This window comes from Phalacrocorax aristotelis, chromosome 7 (assembly GCF_949628215.1).
Source record: "Phalacrocorax aristotelis chromosome 7, bGulAri2.1, whole genome shotgun sequence".
Lineage (NCBI taxonomy): Eukaryota > Metazoa > Chordata > Aves > Suliformes > Phalacrocoracidae > Phalacrocorax > Phalacrocorax aristotelis.
The window spans coordinates 52,931,969-52,950,617 of record NC_134282.1 but is presented as its reverse complement, the minus strand read 5'-3'; the positions used below and the strand labels follow the sequence as shown (position 1 = coordinate 52,950,617).

At 41.1% G+C, this 18,649-nt stretch overlaps 1 protein-coding gene across 6 annotated transcripts in view; it reads left to right on the top strand.

Annotated features, from left to right (window-relative positions):
* MEGF11 (multiple EGF like domains 11) overlaps positions 1-18,649 on the top strand; it is a 312,524-nt gene that overhangs the window by 2,138 nt on the left and 291,737 nt on the right. For all 6 annotated transcript variants that reach the window (XR_012661768.1, XM_075100751.1, XM_075100754.1 and 3 more), the window contains exon 2: positions 16,288-16,442. The gene's annotated coding sequence lies outside the window, so the exon portion shown is untranslated. The remainder of the gene's footprint in view (positions 1-16,287; positions 16,443-18,649) is intronic.

Sequence of the window (18,649 nt, the reverse complement as noted above, 5' to 3'; positions counted from 1 at the left end):
GTTTGGAAAAACGTCAGGAGATGCGGTACAGAATTTCAATGTAGTACCTTTTGATAGAAGTTGCTTAATATTTTGGCAAAGAAATGCTTTGGGTCATTGGAGAATACCAGCTTTTTGGCTCAAGTTTCCCAAGCTTGAAGCCTGATTCATCTGAAAAATGCCTGAAAACAGTATGACCTAAGAGACTCATTGAATGCAGAAGTGGAAGTTTATTATGTAGGCTATTAGGCACCTATATGTGGCAATGCAACATGCACAAGACAAAAGCAGGTATTCAGATATAGGCATGATAGGTTGTTGACCATTTAATTTTCACTTGCTTACCAGTATTTGTCAGTTGGCACCACATGGATACATCTTTCGATACACCTCGCTTCTGCCCTGGCAAAGCAACTGCTGGGTTTTCTTCTTGCAAATGGATTTCTTCCTTGCACTTGTAAAGCCTGTTATTGTGTCCTCCTCCCTCCCTCCTGTTGTGAGGTGGGCAGCGTAGCTAAATTAGGCTTCATTAGCCAAGTTTAAGATGGTGGCAGAAAACCAAACAGAAATGTATACAGCAAATTCTCTTCTGATGGGCTACTGTGCTTATAAACAACTCTGCAGCAGACAGCCTAAAGATGGGGTTATGTGAGCTATGAGGACTAATACAGGCTGTCTGAAAAAAAAAAAAAAGATGGAGCAACACAAACAAGACAATATGAAAGTCTGGGATCCACACAGTCATGGAATCGATAGGAATTTTATCTTTCCGTTTGAAAAAGGTTTGTTATCCCCCCCCCCCCCCCTTTTTTTTTTCCCCAAGAACTCCATCACTGAGATAGAGGATGGAAGATTTTATTATCTTATAGCATATCTTTGAAGCTGGTTCTTCAGTTCTTAAAGCAATTTTGAAGCAGCTGGCTGTTCAGCATCTGCTTCTAACTCATACAAAACTGAATAAATGCTGTCTTTTCTCTTGCAGATTCCTTCTCCTGCATTGCTGGCTCAGTAAAAGCCAAATATTTTAAAAATAGTAACCACATCTAGAATGGTCTCAGGATTAATATGCCATTCCTTGCACTCATCAAGAGTCATCATGCACAGTTCTTGCCCAGTTCCGCTCTGGGTGCCCATACTCAGTGTCTTTTAGAGATTTAGTCTCCTTCCTCCCATGCAGCTGATGAGGGAAGCTGCCTGTATTTTCTGAATGAAAGTAAGTAAAATCAAGATCAGTATCCATGGCTCCATTACGTGTAGCTGCATCTCTGAAGTAGAATTCTTTGCCTTCATTTGTGAGAAAGCATATAAAAACTCTCTGCTTTTTCTAGCAGGAGTGATGAAATACATGTCGATGTCACAGCTGAAGGGCTGGCAATTTTATTCCATTAGGTCAAAATGGCCAGCTTGTCAATGAAGCTCAGTTTAACTGAGGTAGCACATGCCTTTGTATTATCCTGTTTATCAGCAATATTCCCAGCTGGAAATCACTTTCTACTTAAAGGAGCTGTACCAATATTAATTATGTTTATTGCTGGAAAAAAATTACTTCATTTCTAGTCTGAATTTGCTAAGTTGTTTCTTGCCTCATGATGTGAAACTGGAAAGTTTTCTCCCACCAAATTTCTTTTCCTCTTCCGCTTTTACGCTGTCATTTAATGACCTCTTTTGCTTTTTCTTTGGTAACTTAAACAGGTTGTTTTGTATGTTTTGCAACTCTTCAATCTTGTTGTGTTTTGTTTCTGAAGAGAATGCCTTTGCTTAACACCCTCACTGTGTTGTGTATATTGGAGTTGAGAACGTAATATGATCTGGAGAGAAACCAGGGTATTAGACTCTGGTCTTAGAATTAGACTTTATTTTTCTGTATTGTGCTGAGGGCTCAGGTTCAGTCATTCCTCTATCACTATTTTCAACTGTTCTTAAAAGCCAGTACTTCCTAGCCAGGATCCCTGCTATGTAAGAATGGCTTACATCCTTTGTTGCTTGAAGCTTAAACTTTACCTTTGTTTATATCTACATATGTTATTTGCTGGGACCCAGCTCATGACATGATCTAGGTCAGCGCTCTGTCCTCTGCCTGGTGTCCCCATCACAGAAGTATGCAAAAATACCTCCGCAGTGACCCTCGTAGGTAATCTGAAAAGAACGTTTAATTATAAGACCTATTAGTTAAACTTTCCTTAGTCAATTTTATACATGCCATGCTGATTTGCAGCTTTCAGAAAAGCTGTGTATATGCTGACAAACAGCAGGTTTTCCAAAAGTTTTAAGTTCCTAGCAGAATTCTTATCATAGTGGCAATATTGCTTTTACTCAACAAACCTATGATGGTCTTATCAAAAAAAGATATCAAGTTATTTTCACAAGGTCTATTTTCTGTAATCCTGTGTCAACTGACATTAATTAGATCACCATCCTTCAATTATTTTTGTGGAATCCCATATTAATTACACTTCCTGTAATTTTGCTTAGGGTTGCACTTTGAATGATAGGCCTATGATTATCTGGATTATCCCATTTATCCTTTAAAATTCTTTTACATAGCATCACAAAGAACATGCTAATGTTCTTGTTATGTTACTGAAAAAATTATTTTGTATTTCTGCATTGTTAGATTTCCAATTTTTCTCACTGGATTTCAGCTAGTCATAAACCTTGTTACTACTTTTAAGTTTGCAATACCGGTTACAACCACTGGGAGACACTATTTAATTGATTTTGGGTTGAAATTGTAACGCTTCCATTACCGTGCCTAATAGGCTAAAATTCAACCTTTCAGCTTCTGTGAATAAACTGCTTTGAGTTGCTTAAAACATAACTAGGCAAATTTCTTCTCCAGAATAAACTAGGAACTGATGCTTTTCTGTAATAATAATAAAAAAAGGCTTGCAGATCTCTTCATGCATGGCAGGAATATGAAACTACAGGATGTTACAATTATTGGAAGCCTAAAAGCAATTCATTTATCACAATACTTTATTTTTACCATGGTATGCATTTGATTTTCCTTCCCCCACCCTTTTCCTCCTTGGATGCAGTTCAAAAGTTTACTATGTCACTGAATTGCAAAGTTGTATACCACTTTGTTTCACTTATTTTCTGTACCCCTTCTTCATTTATTCAGTTTTTTTACTATATGTACTAATGAGAGATCTCAAATGTTATTTAAAGGAAAAGAGCCTTTATACTAACGTCATTAGAATGTTAAGCTTTAGCTGATTAAGGAGCTTTAGGTTATTCGCAGATGTTACTTATTTTGTGGATTCCAGTATTTCTGCTTTAATAAAATATAGTTATATTCATTAGACTAGAAATTCTGAAAACAGTTTGGATAGGTCAGAGGAGGAGTCCACCATACCAGTCTTTTTGCCATCAAAATGCCTTTGATTTGGTTGGAGTTTTTACCTTGAAAATGATGCCCTGTGGTGCCTTGGCCTCTGGTGTCGCTCCTGCACGGGAAAAGATATTGGCGGTTGGAGAGGGAAACACCTAACAGTTGCCTTTTCCACCCACTGCACAAATTGGGATTACTCCCTATAGCATATCTAGCTCAAGTTTGGGGTCAGTGCTGCACAATATAATGCTCCAAGGTTTATGTATTTATATGCCACAGTAAATAGAAAACAGAATTGTAAGGGTGACTTTTTTTTACCTGTTTCAAAATCACAAGGAGAAGTTTCTGGGTGAAACTGTTTGATTTCCTCTCAGACTTCTGTTGTAAGAAGTTAAATGGGATTGGCCTGTGGGGAGCTCTACGGTTGTGATTTGCTCTACAAATGAGATACAAAAGGTTTTCCTTAAGAGCTTGGAGATGTATACTGAAACTAAAGGGAACTATATCATGTTGTATTTCTGGACTGCAGCTGTGCATCTTAGGTGCTTTTTATTTTTCTTGCTAAAAGGCTATCGTAAAGATTTTATACCCATAACTGTTCTGTCCTCTGGCAAATCAGATTGCCTAGCAGAGCTGGGTAAATAACAGTTCACTCTTTTTTTTTTTCGGTTTTTTTTTTTGTTTTTTTTTTTTTTTTTTTGTTTTTTTTAATTGTTTACAAAGAAAAAAATGCACAATTTTAAAATACATCCTTTTGTTGTAATTATTGTCAAGAACTAAGTCTTAGCCAGCAAATAGTTCAGGTATGCCTAATTGTATATAGTAATACTTTAACCTATGCTGCTGAGTTCTGTATGTAATGCTATTATTTGTGTTTCCTTACTGCAAGTGTGTGAAAACTGACCAATGGCGAATATTTTTAATTTAGTGTAAAATTCATAAAATGACATATGTACTGCTAACCATTGATTGTGCAATTTGAGGTTTTCATTTGGCAAATGCTCAAGCTTAAAATGTGTTTTTCATGATTATTCCCCTTATTAAAGCTCATTTGCTATTCATGGAAAGTGAGCACAAAAGGGATGTGAGCAGTCAAAAGAACTCCATTCAAAAATTCAAATTAATATCCAAGGGAAATGGATTGCAGTATTTGCCCAACTCTACTGGGTATACTCTGCTGCCGAATGTCTTATTAATAGGTGCCTTTGTCATTGTCCTCAAGGCTTTCATCACAAATATTAGATAGTTTTGTTATGACTTCATATTGCAGTCATTATGCAAAATTTGTTCTTGATATTGCTAAGATGGTTCTGTTAGAGCAATGCTAGGTGAGAGTGTGTTCACCATGTGGCTGCTCCATTTTCAAATTAGATAAAAACTTTTGTTGTGATACAGACTCCTAAAGAAACCCAGATCATCATCCCTTGCTAAAAGCTGAGTCCTTATGTCCAATGGCCTTCATACTAGCCTCTGGTACCCCAGTTGTTCCTCTGTAACCCCCCCAGGTAGAACAAACACTTACCCAGTGATGGGAAGAACCTGGATCATCAACCGTGAGAGCAACAAGCAGTAACTGCTGTTTAATTTCTAGTTACGCTGAGCTCCTGCATGCTAAGTTGCACTTCTTTTCTTTGTTTACTTCCATGGGAGCAGGATATGTATTTAAGGTTCTTTTCTCTCCGCTCCTTTCATCCACAAGGTCTAACTGAAGTAAAAGTAAGATGACCGGCAACTGTCCTCTAAGTCCCAAGTATTTGATACAACTGCCAAAGTGCTGCTTTGGCAATATTTCACAAACTGGTATGAGACCCCCTCTGATCACATGAGTCACAGTTAGCAATGTCACAGGATTATAACTGTGGCTAAAGTGTCAGATTCTGCAGCTTAATGCACACCAGTATTGCCTTCATTACGTTGCCAGGCCCTCTGTGAGCTGAATCATGGAATAGTTGAGCGTAGGAGGGACAACAGGACATCTCTAGACCCTCCTCTTTGAGCAGGTTGGCTAGGACCATGTCCAGTTGGGTTTTGAATAGCTCCAAGGATGGAGGCTCCACAGCCTGTCTTGGAAATCTCTTCATGCCTGGCCACCCTCACAATAAAGGAGTTTTTTCGTAGTTTTAAGTAGAAAATCCTGTTTTTCACTTTCTGCCATTGCTTTTCATCCTGTTGCTGGGCACCACTGAGAAGAGGCTGGGTCTGTCTTTAGTGCCTCCCATCAGAGGGAGTATATACACACTGACAAATTCCCCCTTGAGCTTTCTTTTCTCAAGACTAATCAGTCCTAGCTCCGCTGTTATTGTACGTTAAGCTACCTCCTAGAACTTTCTAGAGGGATGGACTTAAAATGAAATTGAGAAGACATTTTTTGGGTTTTGTTTTCCTGGATGGTGGTTAGGAATTATTTTCATTACAGATAGATATATAGAAAGAAAATTGATCTGAAGCCCAAAGGTAAAGAATAATACAAGTACTTGCTCTTTTTTTCTTTTTTAAATAAAACAAGCTGCAATAGCCTTTGCATGTGAGCCTACAGTAGTACTCTTGCTTACTGTAATTTCTGAATGAAGAAAAAGTGTTAAAATACGAGCTGTGAGCTTTGTGCTATAGCTAAATAGTGCAATGTTTATGTATCATAATTCCCTATTATGTTGGAGAATGAAAGTTATGTGTGCAACTGCGTGGTTTCTAGGGGTAGATAATTGAAAAAGAATTTGCTGCATCATTCAGCCTGAGGTTTTGGAGGTGCATTTACTCATGCAAGCTGAGGTCAAAGGCTAGTGCTTTTCAGAAAGGTCTTGCTGCTTAGCCAAATTTATAGCTGCTTGAACTAAAGCAAAGAAGATCAAATTATTTGCCGGGGGTCACATGCCAGCTGGGTGGCTCAGGCAGGATTTGAGCCAAGGATCCATTCTCTTGGTTCGTCACCCTTGACTGTAAATAGTAAATTTCGTTGTGGTTTATGAAGATATTAGGCAGGTGGTGTAATGTTTTATAAGTTTCTGAAAGAGACTGAACTGCCTTTACAATGAGGAAATAGTCTAATGGGCTAATAAAAAGTTAAGAAAAAACAAGATATAAAAAATGTTTTCAGAGGAAGAAATTAAACCTTGGCCCAGTAGTTTACTCTTCTGTTAAACAGTCTGGACCAGGATACAGGGTTTCCCTGGGGAGACCAGTATGGGTTGCACAATTAGGCAGTCTGTCTCCTCTGGCTGTCCCATGACCTCCAAAGGGAAAATCCACCGTGGACGTTATGAGATACATCACAACTTCAACACTGCATGTAGATATCTGAAGTTAAGGAGGTGGGCTGACTTGGCTTCTTTCTAGTGAACAAGGAGAAAGGCTTTTGTGTTTAGAAATGGGTGACATGACTACTCTTTCAGGTACAGCGCTGCCCACTCTGTAATGCTCTTCCTTGTTCCCCCCCAGAGTTCAATCCAGACCCATAGAACTGCCAATGTAAAGAGATCATCAAACATGTTGTGTGTCCTCCCTTTAAAGGTCGCGGGAGAAAGTGGCTGCTGCTATGCATGGTCCAAACAGGATCAGCTGAGCTTGTGCTCTCCTGGTGTAAAGAGGCTGCCACAGGTTGCCTAAGATGTTATAAATAGATCAGTAATAAGACAGTGCTTCAACACATCCTATTCAGAAAACTTTGTGTTTAGCTCTAGAAATTGAGCTACTTTATGTGGCAGCTGAATCAATGTGGAACTTTCTGGGGACATGAAGGACATGAGAATGCCTGTCAAATATGAAGACACTCGTTAATCTAGTGAGACACTGCCTGATTTTTTGTAGTTTGCATATTGATGCTTATTTTAGATATTTTTCCACTCTTTCTCTAGTCCTGATTCCACATCCAGTATGCAGTGTGTGATATGAGGAAGTGCAGAGCACCGGCGTGAGGAAGTGTCCCACAGGCTAGGCTAGCGAGGGCAGCTGCAGGTAAGAGAAAGTTTTTCTGCTGGTGCAAACTGCAGGCAAAAGAGAAGACCCAATTCTGTGGCAGAACTGTTCTTATTTCGAGTCAGGTGACATGAACACTTTCAGATATGACAGTTTATACCTTTAGAAGCATATAAGAAGATGGAGAGACAATCTTGGTTTATTTCAATCTAATATTTTTGCTTAAAATTGATTTCAGTGTGTTATTTTCCAACTTATCTTTCCACTCCTTTTTTTTTTTTCTTCTGGTATGCCCCACTCCTTCAGTTTCAGTTTTGGAATTTAATATCTCCCACTGATTTCTGTTCCTTATCTTCTCTTGATCCATTTCTGTTAGATTCTGGCCCCTTGAGTCTCCAACTAATGTCTCCCCATATGTCAGATTAAAAAAAAAATTTTACAAGATGCTGGGCTGTGAAAGCAACTAGATAATGTTTATGTGGTTGCAGGAGGCTGACCATTAAAATGACTTTATTTCTACAGCATTTCAGATGCCGGGCTTGACAGTTTAATTTCGGAAACTATTTATACTCACCAAAGTCTATAACAGCATTTCCATTATTTTCTTATATACTTTTTTCTTTTGCCTATATTTTATCAAGTTTTCTTCTTCTGTTCAGGCCTGATTTCAGACAATAGGGATACAAAGTGGAAAAATCCTTTCTAAAAGAGACTGTAGCTTTTATCTATTAAAGCATCTTTCTATGTCCCAACACATTGTTATCTCAGTCTAATTTTCGGCTTTTCCTATTTATTTGATCCAGTGGTATGACATGCAGGGGAGACTTAGATGAAAGTTCCACCTGAAGAGTTTGTGTGCTCATAGCTGAGGAACCTTACTAAAGCTGCCGTCCTCGTTATTCACCAGAGTCCTCTTGCTGTTCCAGACCCCACTTCCAGAGCATGCCATATTAAAGCATAGGCTAACTGTAGCCATTGTTTCACATGGAAAACATAGAGGGAGTAGTTATTTACTAATTTAGTACTAGTGGACATCACGATAGGCTAGGATGAAGAAGAATGATCAATTTTATTTTGTTGCTTTTCTAAATATTATGCTGTCCAAGCATTTATATATGAGGCGTTCCATTTTGCTTCTACTTCATTAGAAGGACCCGCCTCTCACCCCAGTTTGGAGTTTTGAAGAGGAACTGCAATTACCATTAAATATTCTTGAACAGCATCACTGTATTAAATTCTGACATGGTTTGCATAAAGAGATTGTGGAGTATCATGCACTGGAAATTTGTAAGAACAAGTTAAATAAATACCTGTGAGGAGTAGTCTAGGTGTAACTTGCTCCTTGTGGCAGTAACCAAATCAGTGATTCCCAGGCTCTCCAGCCCAGCAAAGCACTGCCAGCTCTCAGGACTTCTCTACAGTCCACCAGACCCCCTTAGTCTCCGTGGTTGTTGAAAACATAATAAAGATGACACTCGCTACTACTTCACACATTACAGTTTGGAAACTGGTAGATGTAATGATGGCTTTGGTTCCCTCCAGCTTTATACTTCTGTGGTTCTGTACTGTTGCCATAATTCCAGCGCAATGGTAGAATAAGTCTGTGATGATATATGGGAATAACAACTGTCTGAGCTACGGCCCTTACTACAATCTCATTTGCTTGCCTCAGAGAGACTGCTTGCCCAGGAAGGTCAGCAGGTTGTTTGCTTCCTGTTGAGCTAATTGGCAGGGTGACAACCATTGCCTGCCAAGCAAATGCGTCTGTTTAATCTCTGCTGGGTGTGGATAAGAACCACCAATAGACAAAGAGGCATTTTTTTAAGGAGCGAATTTAGAGCCGGGTGAAGATGGGTTCTTCCCCTAAACCCCAAAGTGTCAGTATTAGCTGCTGTAGATGTGTACAAATACCATATATCCAAGCTCAGTTTGGATCCCTTTCTTTACCTGACAGTACGGTAGTAGGAGAGGGGAAGTATTGATCTCAGCATAACAGGAAGAGTTTACCAGAACCAGGTAGATATGACGTCTATAGTTACATACTGAAACGCTGATGCCAATTGTATGTGCAAGATTGAAATGGAACACAGGAGAGATGAGCACCTTCCTGAATTGATTTAAGGGAGGGAGTCAGCGCAAAGATTCTTGTTAAAGTTCATGGGCTTTTGATCAAGTCCAAAAGACACACTTAAGATGTTTAGACTTTGAAACAAAGGCTCTGGTGCAATTATATAATTTCTATTGTTTTCATATAAGCTGATGTGTGTTATTTATCATGCTGATCAGAACATGCTTTGCATCACTGTACTATTTCTGGTTTGATGAGTGTGATGAACTTGGTAACCTTTTTCAGCCTGTGAAGTTGTATACTTCCTTCAGATCCTTCATTTAGCTTGTAAAAGTGTTTTTTAAGTTTTAAAGGACAAAATTTATGTTTGTTTTCACCAATTTGAGATTACTAGGGACTAACAGTATTCTAAAAATATAGGAGCACTTTTAGTACTGCTTCATCTTTGCCTCTTTCAGAGATTTCCATACCCTTCGTTTGTATGTAATGTGCCTGTTGTTGCCATCTCCCTGTAATAGAGGGCTATCTCTTCAGTATCCTTAGGATTTGCAGGTTTTAATTAGAATGGATTTATGTTGATTAGAGTTGATGGGATTGAAATGCCATGTAGTTATTAATTTCCTAGTTTTAATTTTGCTACTTAGTCATATGTTACCAAAAATATCTTAGAAATATATTTTTTTTCCCTTGTAAAGTGGCAAAACAGAGAAATAAATGCATTGCGGCATGCTGTCATTTTGCAAATAAACTTCTGGCAGATCCTGACTTTTTAAATTCTATGAATGCCTTTTGAGCTGGATGAAAAATGAAAAGAAATTTGTGCATCCAAGTTTTCTCAGGTTTTCTTTGAAATTCTGTTAGGATTTGCTTGTTTTCTTTCACATTTAAAATGTCAATGAACATAATTCCTTGAAATTCCAAAATTTGAAAATGTCTATTATCTTTTTCATTTTTGCAGCCTATGCAGTACAGACCTAGGATCTGTACAGAAGTTAATATTAATCAGTGCATGGAATGCTATTTCCATTTTTGCAGGTAGGAAAGTGAGGTATAAAATCATCTGTGGTCCGGTCCAAAAGTCATTACAATCAATCTAAAGGTGCGTCTTTAGATCTCACTGTAACAGGATGAAGTCTTATGCAGAATGGACTAGCTCTGTAGGCTGCTTATCTCTGCAATGATGGGTAAAAGCAGTAACAAAAAATCCCAGAGCAGATAAAAATTCACATTATCCTCTTCCCAAAAGTCCCATGCTGAGCCCACTGAAGATGAAGACAGTAGACCATGGTACTGAGATACACAAGCCCAGCTGGCAGAGTTTTGGACTGCGACTCAGAACTCCCAGGTTTTATTCTGCTTTGTCATTGCAGCTGTAGACAGTTACTTTTCTTCTATTTTGCCGTCGCTCTTGCTTGGATTGGTTTTTTGAGATTGTGTATTACTGTGAATATATGGGAATCAAATGAAGTCCTGGTCTTGATTAAGAACCCTGGGTGCTACCTTTATGCAAATAAATTATAATGGCTAAAAATAAATATGGTCATAGAAAAGGGGTACAGTTAAGAGAATGTTTATATTCAGTCTTCACATTCAACTGGTTCATAAAACTTCAGGGTAAAATTTCATGCAGAAATCTATCTTAAGGATAAATTCAGAGCTGCTTTCAGCTTGTCTCCTCTTTCTGTTATAAAACTCATTCCTCACTGAATACAAGACCTTTGAACTCAGAATTGCTTTTGATAGAAACATAGAGAGCAATGTGCATTCCACAGTGTGTCCAAATAATGCCCGTTTCTGTAACAGTACATTTCATGCAGAATTAAATTCTGCCCTTAACATTATGCCTGTCTGGAGACAGCTGCTTGAGGAGAACTGGCTGAGCTTGATGATAAATTTCCCACAGCATATTTAGAAGTACTTGTAAATAAGGTATAAATGAAGATGTCATATGGGCTTGTTTCAGGGTGCCGACCACATGAATTTCTATCTGCTTCAGTCTTTCTTTTAACTTTATTGTCTGGTTTGCCATCGGTTGGGATTCTGGTCAGCTTTCTCCAGAATGGGATTTCCTAAGGGAGAGCAGTCCCTCAGGTTTCTGTGTGAAGGAGCAGACTTTTGGCAGACCTCACTCTATTGGTGTAGACAGATCAAGTGAATCAGCATTCTTTAGGTGCTGTTTCTATGTCCCTGTTTTGGTCTGTGCTTGCTCACAGCTGTTCTAGCCTTTGGGTTTCAGTGAAGGAGAAATTCTGGTGCTTAATATCACTACATTTCTTCACAGAAGACCTCTTGCAGTATTACTGCTTTACATCAGTGCCAGCAGGTTTCAATTCAGTCCAACATCAGTTTGAGGAAATGCAGGTGTATAGTCTTTAAATAATGGCTCTTTGAGTGATTGCACAAACTCAAGGCGTTGGCAATAGGCTACACAGCTTTTAACCCGATTACAAATACAGCTGATAATGTTCAACCTGTAGATGCCTGTTTGGTGGTGTAAAGTTGGGAATCGGTTACGTTCCTCCCATAGCCTTGATTTTACCTCAGCCAGTACTAAGAGGAATCTCCTGTGGACACACAGGAGCTGGATGGCTAAATTGTCCTTTAACTCTCAAAAACAGAAGGTGAAGAAGAGGTTGGAAGCAATAGGTTTCTTGCTTCGCTTGCAGTATGTGTTTTCTTGACTGAAAAAACCCTAGTCTCTAGGCTATCCACATAGGATTTCTCCCTAGAAAGACAGTAGTTGCTGTTGACCTATATGACATTGCTATTAATTATGCATTATATATGCTGCTTTTCATATTTTTTTTCATCGTGCAGGGCCTCTTCACTTCTCGGTTCATGTGCATAAGTCTGATTAACGTTAATAAGAATGTAGGTGTTGTAGAGTGATTGTCAATCCTTTCTGATATCCTTCTCCAGTACTTTCCAGTATCCTGTGAATCAATTAAAGGCGGAATGTCGTTCTTGTTGCCAGCATGTACTTGGGGATCCTGGTACGTTTCACAGAGAAACTGGTTTTCTTTGCTCTGGATAGCAAACCACGTGTGCTATGAAGCCTGGAGACTAATATACCCAAGCTATTTTAACTGCTTAGGCTATTCTGATTCATCAAAATAGTTGATCTTTTTATACAACAGAGCTGTCACAGCTATCCTGCAGCAGGGAATTCCATTCGTAAATTTTGTGAAAGGCTGGTCTTTTATCCAGTTCTTTTATAATAAAAGGAGTAATAGCTGTGTGCAACTGACTTGCTTTTGTAATTTTTGTTACTAGATCAAATTTTTCCCTGAAGTAATTTGCTATAGTTCAGTGGAATTAATGCTGTTTCTTCCGTTTTCATTATTACGTAATTATTTTCTCCAGCCTTATCAAATAATTTTTTTTATTTTTAAATTTACATCATACTAAACAAAGAATAATTTCACACCCTTGTCCAGTGCAGATGCCTCGACTAAGAAAAATAGCAGTTACTAAGAACGATGGTCATACACATGTGATTAAGAGCAGAATTTGACCTCACAGAGGATGTGTTTAACACAAAACTCTAGTCACTGGCCAGCTCTTAACTCACTTTGAGTGCCCTTTACATTGTGTGTGGGCAACAGAATTAAAGGCTGCGTTAATGGAAAAAACAATTGGCACGATTGAGTCAGGCCCTATACACTTAGTGTCTATTTGAATTAGATTAGTAGCTTCTGCATACTTTTGCTGGTGTCATGCAGGATTAATGTTTTCTGGTTTTTTTTTTTCATTACCTGTTCATTAAGAGTGCTAGGACAATTTGAATGCACCTTTGTATTGGGGGGAATGGGTCCGTGATATGAAAAAAGATAAATTAATGTTGTCTCTGGAGCAGACCCAAACTCTGAGGGATATCTAAGCTTTTTCACCCTTTGGACTGAGGTGTTGTGCTTCTCCAGACTTGATGGTTTAGTCAACAATTCTGACATAGAATAAAGTGAAGTGCAAGTTCTGGGAATGCAGGAGTTACCTTTCAAAATGAGAGTAAACTCTTGCAATCATTATTTGGATAGATCAGGGAAGTCAAACAAAACACATGCAGAACTGGCTCTAGTTAAGACTGTATTTTCTACACGGCCTCAAACTAATAAGTTTGTATTTGATTTGGACGCTTTGTATTGGTGGGAGTCATGCGTAAATGAGGCCAATGCTATTACTCAGTATTATTAATGATGTTGTCTACTCTTAGTTTCTCAAAAACTAGAAAACTAATAAATTTTACATATTGGAAAAAAAATCACAGATAAATCAAACAAATAGATAAATTCTTTAAAGTATTTAATATGTGTTAAGAGGACAGAATGATGAATTCAATATTGAAAACCAATATCAGGTTTACAATTATGTACCATTTATCATCACTGATTGCACAGACAGCATATTATTGCAGGGAACAGAATGATGCATAAACTAAAACCCCGATTGGTTTTACAAAAAACAAGTTAAAATTCATGTTATGTCTGAAAAGCTTTGTTTTTCTTCTTCAAGCATTATTTTCAATAATAATTTGTTCGTTCAGACACAAATTATGCATATTTAATTTATTGAGCTTTAATATTAAATGTGTAATAATTTTAGAGTGTTGAAAACTGATGCTTTTACAAACAATAACGTGATTCAGTATTTTCTGAGTGCCAGTTCCCCCTTTAAGAAAAAGTAACACGTGGAGAATGAAAAAGGGGATCGGCACTGGTTCTCAATCAGACATGTAGAAGCAAGCAAATAAAAGCAGTAAAAATGCTCTTGAAAGGTGATTTGACTCTGAAGAGAAAGCCTGTACAAGTGGCAATACCTCACTCAGCAGATCTTCTCCCAGAGTAAAATTCCGCCTCCCCCAAAAGTTGATGGCAAAGCTCGCGGTGACTTCAGTGGTTTCAAGCTTCTGTTGTCTGTCTGCACTGAAGGACACACCTGCTTACCTTCATGAAAGAGCTGTGTTTCTTTAAACTCCTGTCACCCCAGCTGAGCTCTGGGAGAGGGAAATGAATTCTTCCTTGGCTCACACTTTATCAGCAGAATTATTAAGCAGTTTTCTGTTACAGAGTCACTCTTCTAATGCATTCTTGCTTTTTTTTCCTTTTCCTCCAAATTATTTTCTCAGTTTCATGTTAGTGCTCAGGTTGCATGGGGATAACCAAAGATATCATTTCACCAACCTGAGGCTGTGCACCCATAATCAAGACTTATTTTGTCCTTCAGAATTTCAACAGCTCATTCTGATTTATGGAAGAGTCTAGCTAAGCTTGAAGATTCAGCTTGAGTTTACAGAGTTATAACTCTAGGCTAGACTCATTGAGTTAACAGTAATAAGAAAAAAGGCAAACCATCTTTTTATAACTTTATTTGTAAACTCCACATTTGAAAAACAGAACCACTGAACTAGAATCAGTTGCGATGCAATCTAATGCTGGGGTTTTTTTACTGAATGCCTTTTTAGAGGGGGGTTGCATTTAGAGATAGAGAAATAATAAATGAGTACTATAGTAGTCACCCCCAAATGTAAACCACATCCATAGCCAGACCCATTGATGTTTACTAACGTCTGCTGCCCTGCAAGTAGACAACCATATTGCAGAGATACCAGAACGATACTTTCTAAATTAAATTACTGAGCTGAGTGGGATCGTACATGAGAAAGAAGAGCAGGGCTGAATGCTTGGTCTCAAACACCTGTAAACAGTCACACAGCAATGTAATATCTCGGGTTTGTTTCATGTGCAGGGCAGTCATAGTTTGACAGGACACTTCATTGGAAAGTTGTAAAGAGAACTCTGAAAGACAAAAAAAAGCCATGTGAAAAAAGAAACAAAATTGTACCAGCAAGCTGGGCTACTGTATTTTAAGCAGACTGGTTTTGTCTCCATGCATTTCAGACAACATCTTACCTGTAAAAAGAAAAATCAAGGAGGCTAAATAGTTCCCCAGCTGGAAACTGGTGACAAAATCAAGTCATAAACAATGCCGGAGTATAGAGCAACTGGTGTTTTCAATATTCTTCTGCAAACAACAAAACCTAATTATCTTTATTCAATAAATCTAGTTCAAATTTGATCTATTAAATTTTATTAAATATTGACAATATTTTAATAAATAAACATGATTGCTAATTTATTATTGATATTCATTATTAGGAAGTTTGTAAAAATAATTAAAAACAGGTCAGGAAAGACGGGGATGAATTCTTCTCAGGTACCAGCAGTGCTGTAGATCCTGGTTAGGTTGCCTTAACCATAGCTAATGAAGAAAAATAGCCTTCTGGAGCAAGCGAGAGGGCAGAGAGCTGGGTTTGCAAAAAAGAGGTGGGAAGCCAACAGCCGCTCCAGCACACATGCGTTCTCCGCTGCCCCATTCTCCTGGGTTAGGTGGCTGGTGCAAGGTGTCGGGAAGGCTGCAAGCCAGGACAAAGCAGCAAGGGGAAGGTTTGGGAACCTGGGGGCATGAAAGCAATGGTGGGAGCGGAGAAGTTTTTTGGGAGGCTGCAAGATGGCAGGGAGTCCTTTATGGAAACAGCATACCAATTCTGGCCCAAACTATCTTCATCCATTGTGAAACTCTGCCATCACCTGCAGCCATGTAGTGGCCTCGTGCCAAGAAACACACAGTGCAGGACAAAGGATTTTGGCAGCCTCGTATGTACATAAAATATCATTCCGTGTGGGGATTCAGTGTGCGGCTACAATGACAAAAAAGTTCTATTAGCCATTTTGGTACATTATCAAAAGGGGACTTGGTCTTATGTTTCTTCCGCACTGAGATGATAAAAAAGCAGGAACTTGGCCAATATTGTTACTATAATTAGAAAATAATCAGTAATAGTACATAACATGGAGCATTTAATCTTGAAAAGCCTGTGGAAGCATAAGATTGCTGGCTAAGAGCTAAGTTAGTGCAGCTGTTCAAATCACCTGTCATAAGCATTTTGGTCTAGTGATTTTTATCATCATACGTTTATAACTTCGGGTACATCTTTCAGGAGGAAAATGATGGCCATGGGGTGCAATTTGTTCCCTGTCTGACACCTCCCCGAGCACCCAGCGGCACTGAGCCACCCTGAAAGGCAGCAGCGGTGCAGTCGATTTGACAGTACAAGGGCAGATGCTCTGGACGGTAGAGGATGCTAGAGAAGAGGTAAATTTTCCATTGCGCTTTTCTGTGTCTATTAGCATCCCTCAGTCTTGCCTGATATCAGCTCTAGCCAGCTTCTCTCCATCCAGGGGCTGCTTTAGGCAGTCGGAGAGCTGTGTGTGTTCGCCTGTGTCTGCATGCCCCTACAACGGCGTGCGTGTAGTTGCAACGCGAGGCACCTTGAAATGAGTCGAGAAGTTTGCATGATCTCCCACTAAGCACATCCGTGGAGTCTGAGTAGTCTCTGCTCTGGAGATGCCGTTCTTTCAGCTGCAGGAGGCAGGAAACCTCGGTTTTTCCCCTTCTCCTACCCTCTGCTGAGCCGCCAAGTGTTTCTGCCTCAGCTATAGAGTTTGCTTCCTCATTCCCACATGCACTGCTCGGGCGGCAACCTTGGGATGCCGGGGTGTCGCTCTGATTCTTTGTCCTTTCAGTCTGTTTAAGGTATTTTAATTGAATCGGGCGGAGGAAAAAAACCCACAAAACCAAATGCATACCCAAACCCCAAGGCTTGAGGACTAGATCACCCTCCCCCTCAAACAACAAATGGTTAAATAAATAACGAGATGCCAAACCAACCATCACCGAAAAAATAAGCCAAATATCAGCGTCAGCGCCGCAGGAAACGGGAAAGTTTCTGCGCTCTGAAGCTGGCCCCGTGGTACCGCAGGGGTCCGGGGGGAGCGGAGCGGAGCGCGGCCCCAGCCCGGCGGAGCGGCAGCCCGAGAGATGCTGCTGTGACTTGGTTCTGCGCTGGGAAATGAACGGCTGAGCCCCCACCCCCGTCTCCTCCCTCCCTCCTCCTCCTCCTCCTTCTTCCCCCTCCCCCGGGTCCTGCGGGGAGGCGGGTTTAAGGTAGGTCGTGTGGCCGCGGTAACTTTCCTAACAGAGCCAAAGAGGCGCCCGGAGTCCCCCGCAGCAGCATCGCTTCCCCGTCCTGGGCAGCGGCACCGGCGCGGCGCACCGTGCGAGCGGCACCGGCTCGGCCCTTGCAGCCCGAGCTGCCGCTCGCCGCCTCCCGCCGCCGCCGCCTCTCGCAGCGTCGTGCTGCCGCCGCCGCAGCCCCGCGGATCCAGCCCCGACGGCGAGGCTCTGGCCCCAGGTCCCGCCGAGGTAGGTGCGAGTCGGGACAGGGGCTGGAGGCTGCGGGGGTGGCGGCGCCGGAGCCCCTGTGCCTGCAGCTGCGGCCCCCCGCGCCCCGTTTGTTCCCGGCGCCGCTGCTGCGGGGCAAGGAGCTTCCTCTGCACCCTCTGTCTGCAAGGGAGGAAGCCCCCTTCCCTGCTCCTCCTGGAACTGCCCGGGCATCCAGGACGAGCCGTGGGGAGGCAATCTCTCTCCAGCCTCCCGTTTCTGTCCCTTTCCTCGATCTTTCTTCGGGTTCTCCTTGGTGATTTTGGAAGTGCTGATCTAGGAGATACGCGCGTGGGTGAGATCTTACGGCTTTATTAGGGCTCTCCCCGATCGGCTTCTCTCAGAAGCCGCCCCCCCGCCGCATGGTTTACTGGGGTGTTGTGTCGGCACGAACTTTCTTGTGGTTGCAGGAGGCAGATGTGGTCCCCGCGTGTCCCCGTCCTCGGGTTGCCGCTCTGCGCGGGCGAGCGGACCCGCGGCTCGGGTCGTGGCCGTTTCCCTTGCCTGTACTTAACAGGGCTGCGGGTGAAGCGGGGCTTCGGGGTGGGGAGAGGCACAAGGCAGAAGTTGTAGGATGGAGCGTGTAAGTGACGCCTCGGTTTCCTGAGGCTGGGGAGCTGGTGGAGCACCGTTCTGGTGCTGGTGAGAGCAGCTGGTGCTACTCGCTGCTGCCAAACGTTCCCTTCTCTTGCCTAGGAAGGGCTCTGGCCAGCCTGCCGGGTGGCTCTTAACAAAGAGGGAGAAGTTTGGGAGTGTCAGGACATCCGCTCCCAAATGCGGTGCTCACCTGAGATCCCCAGATGACAGCACACGGTTCTGATGTCTCTGTTTTATTAACAGTCATCTGCAAGCACTGGGCATCTGGTTGGCCCAGAGAAGTGGGCAGAGGACCAATATTTTGTGAAACCAAGGCAGCCATCTCTCAGAGTGTCATAGGGATTGGAGATTTAAATAACCCCTGTGACCACTGAATACCGTGAAGACAGGGGTTAGCCCCTGCCCTCCCCATCCCCAGCAGGAAGAAAGTCCAGAGTTAACTAAAACGAGGTCTACAGTTTGTATCTTCATGACCTCCTGGC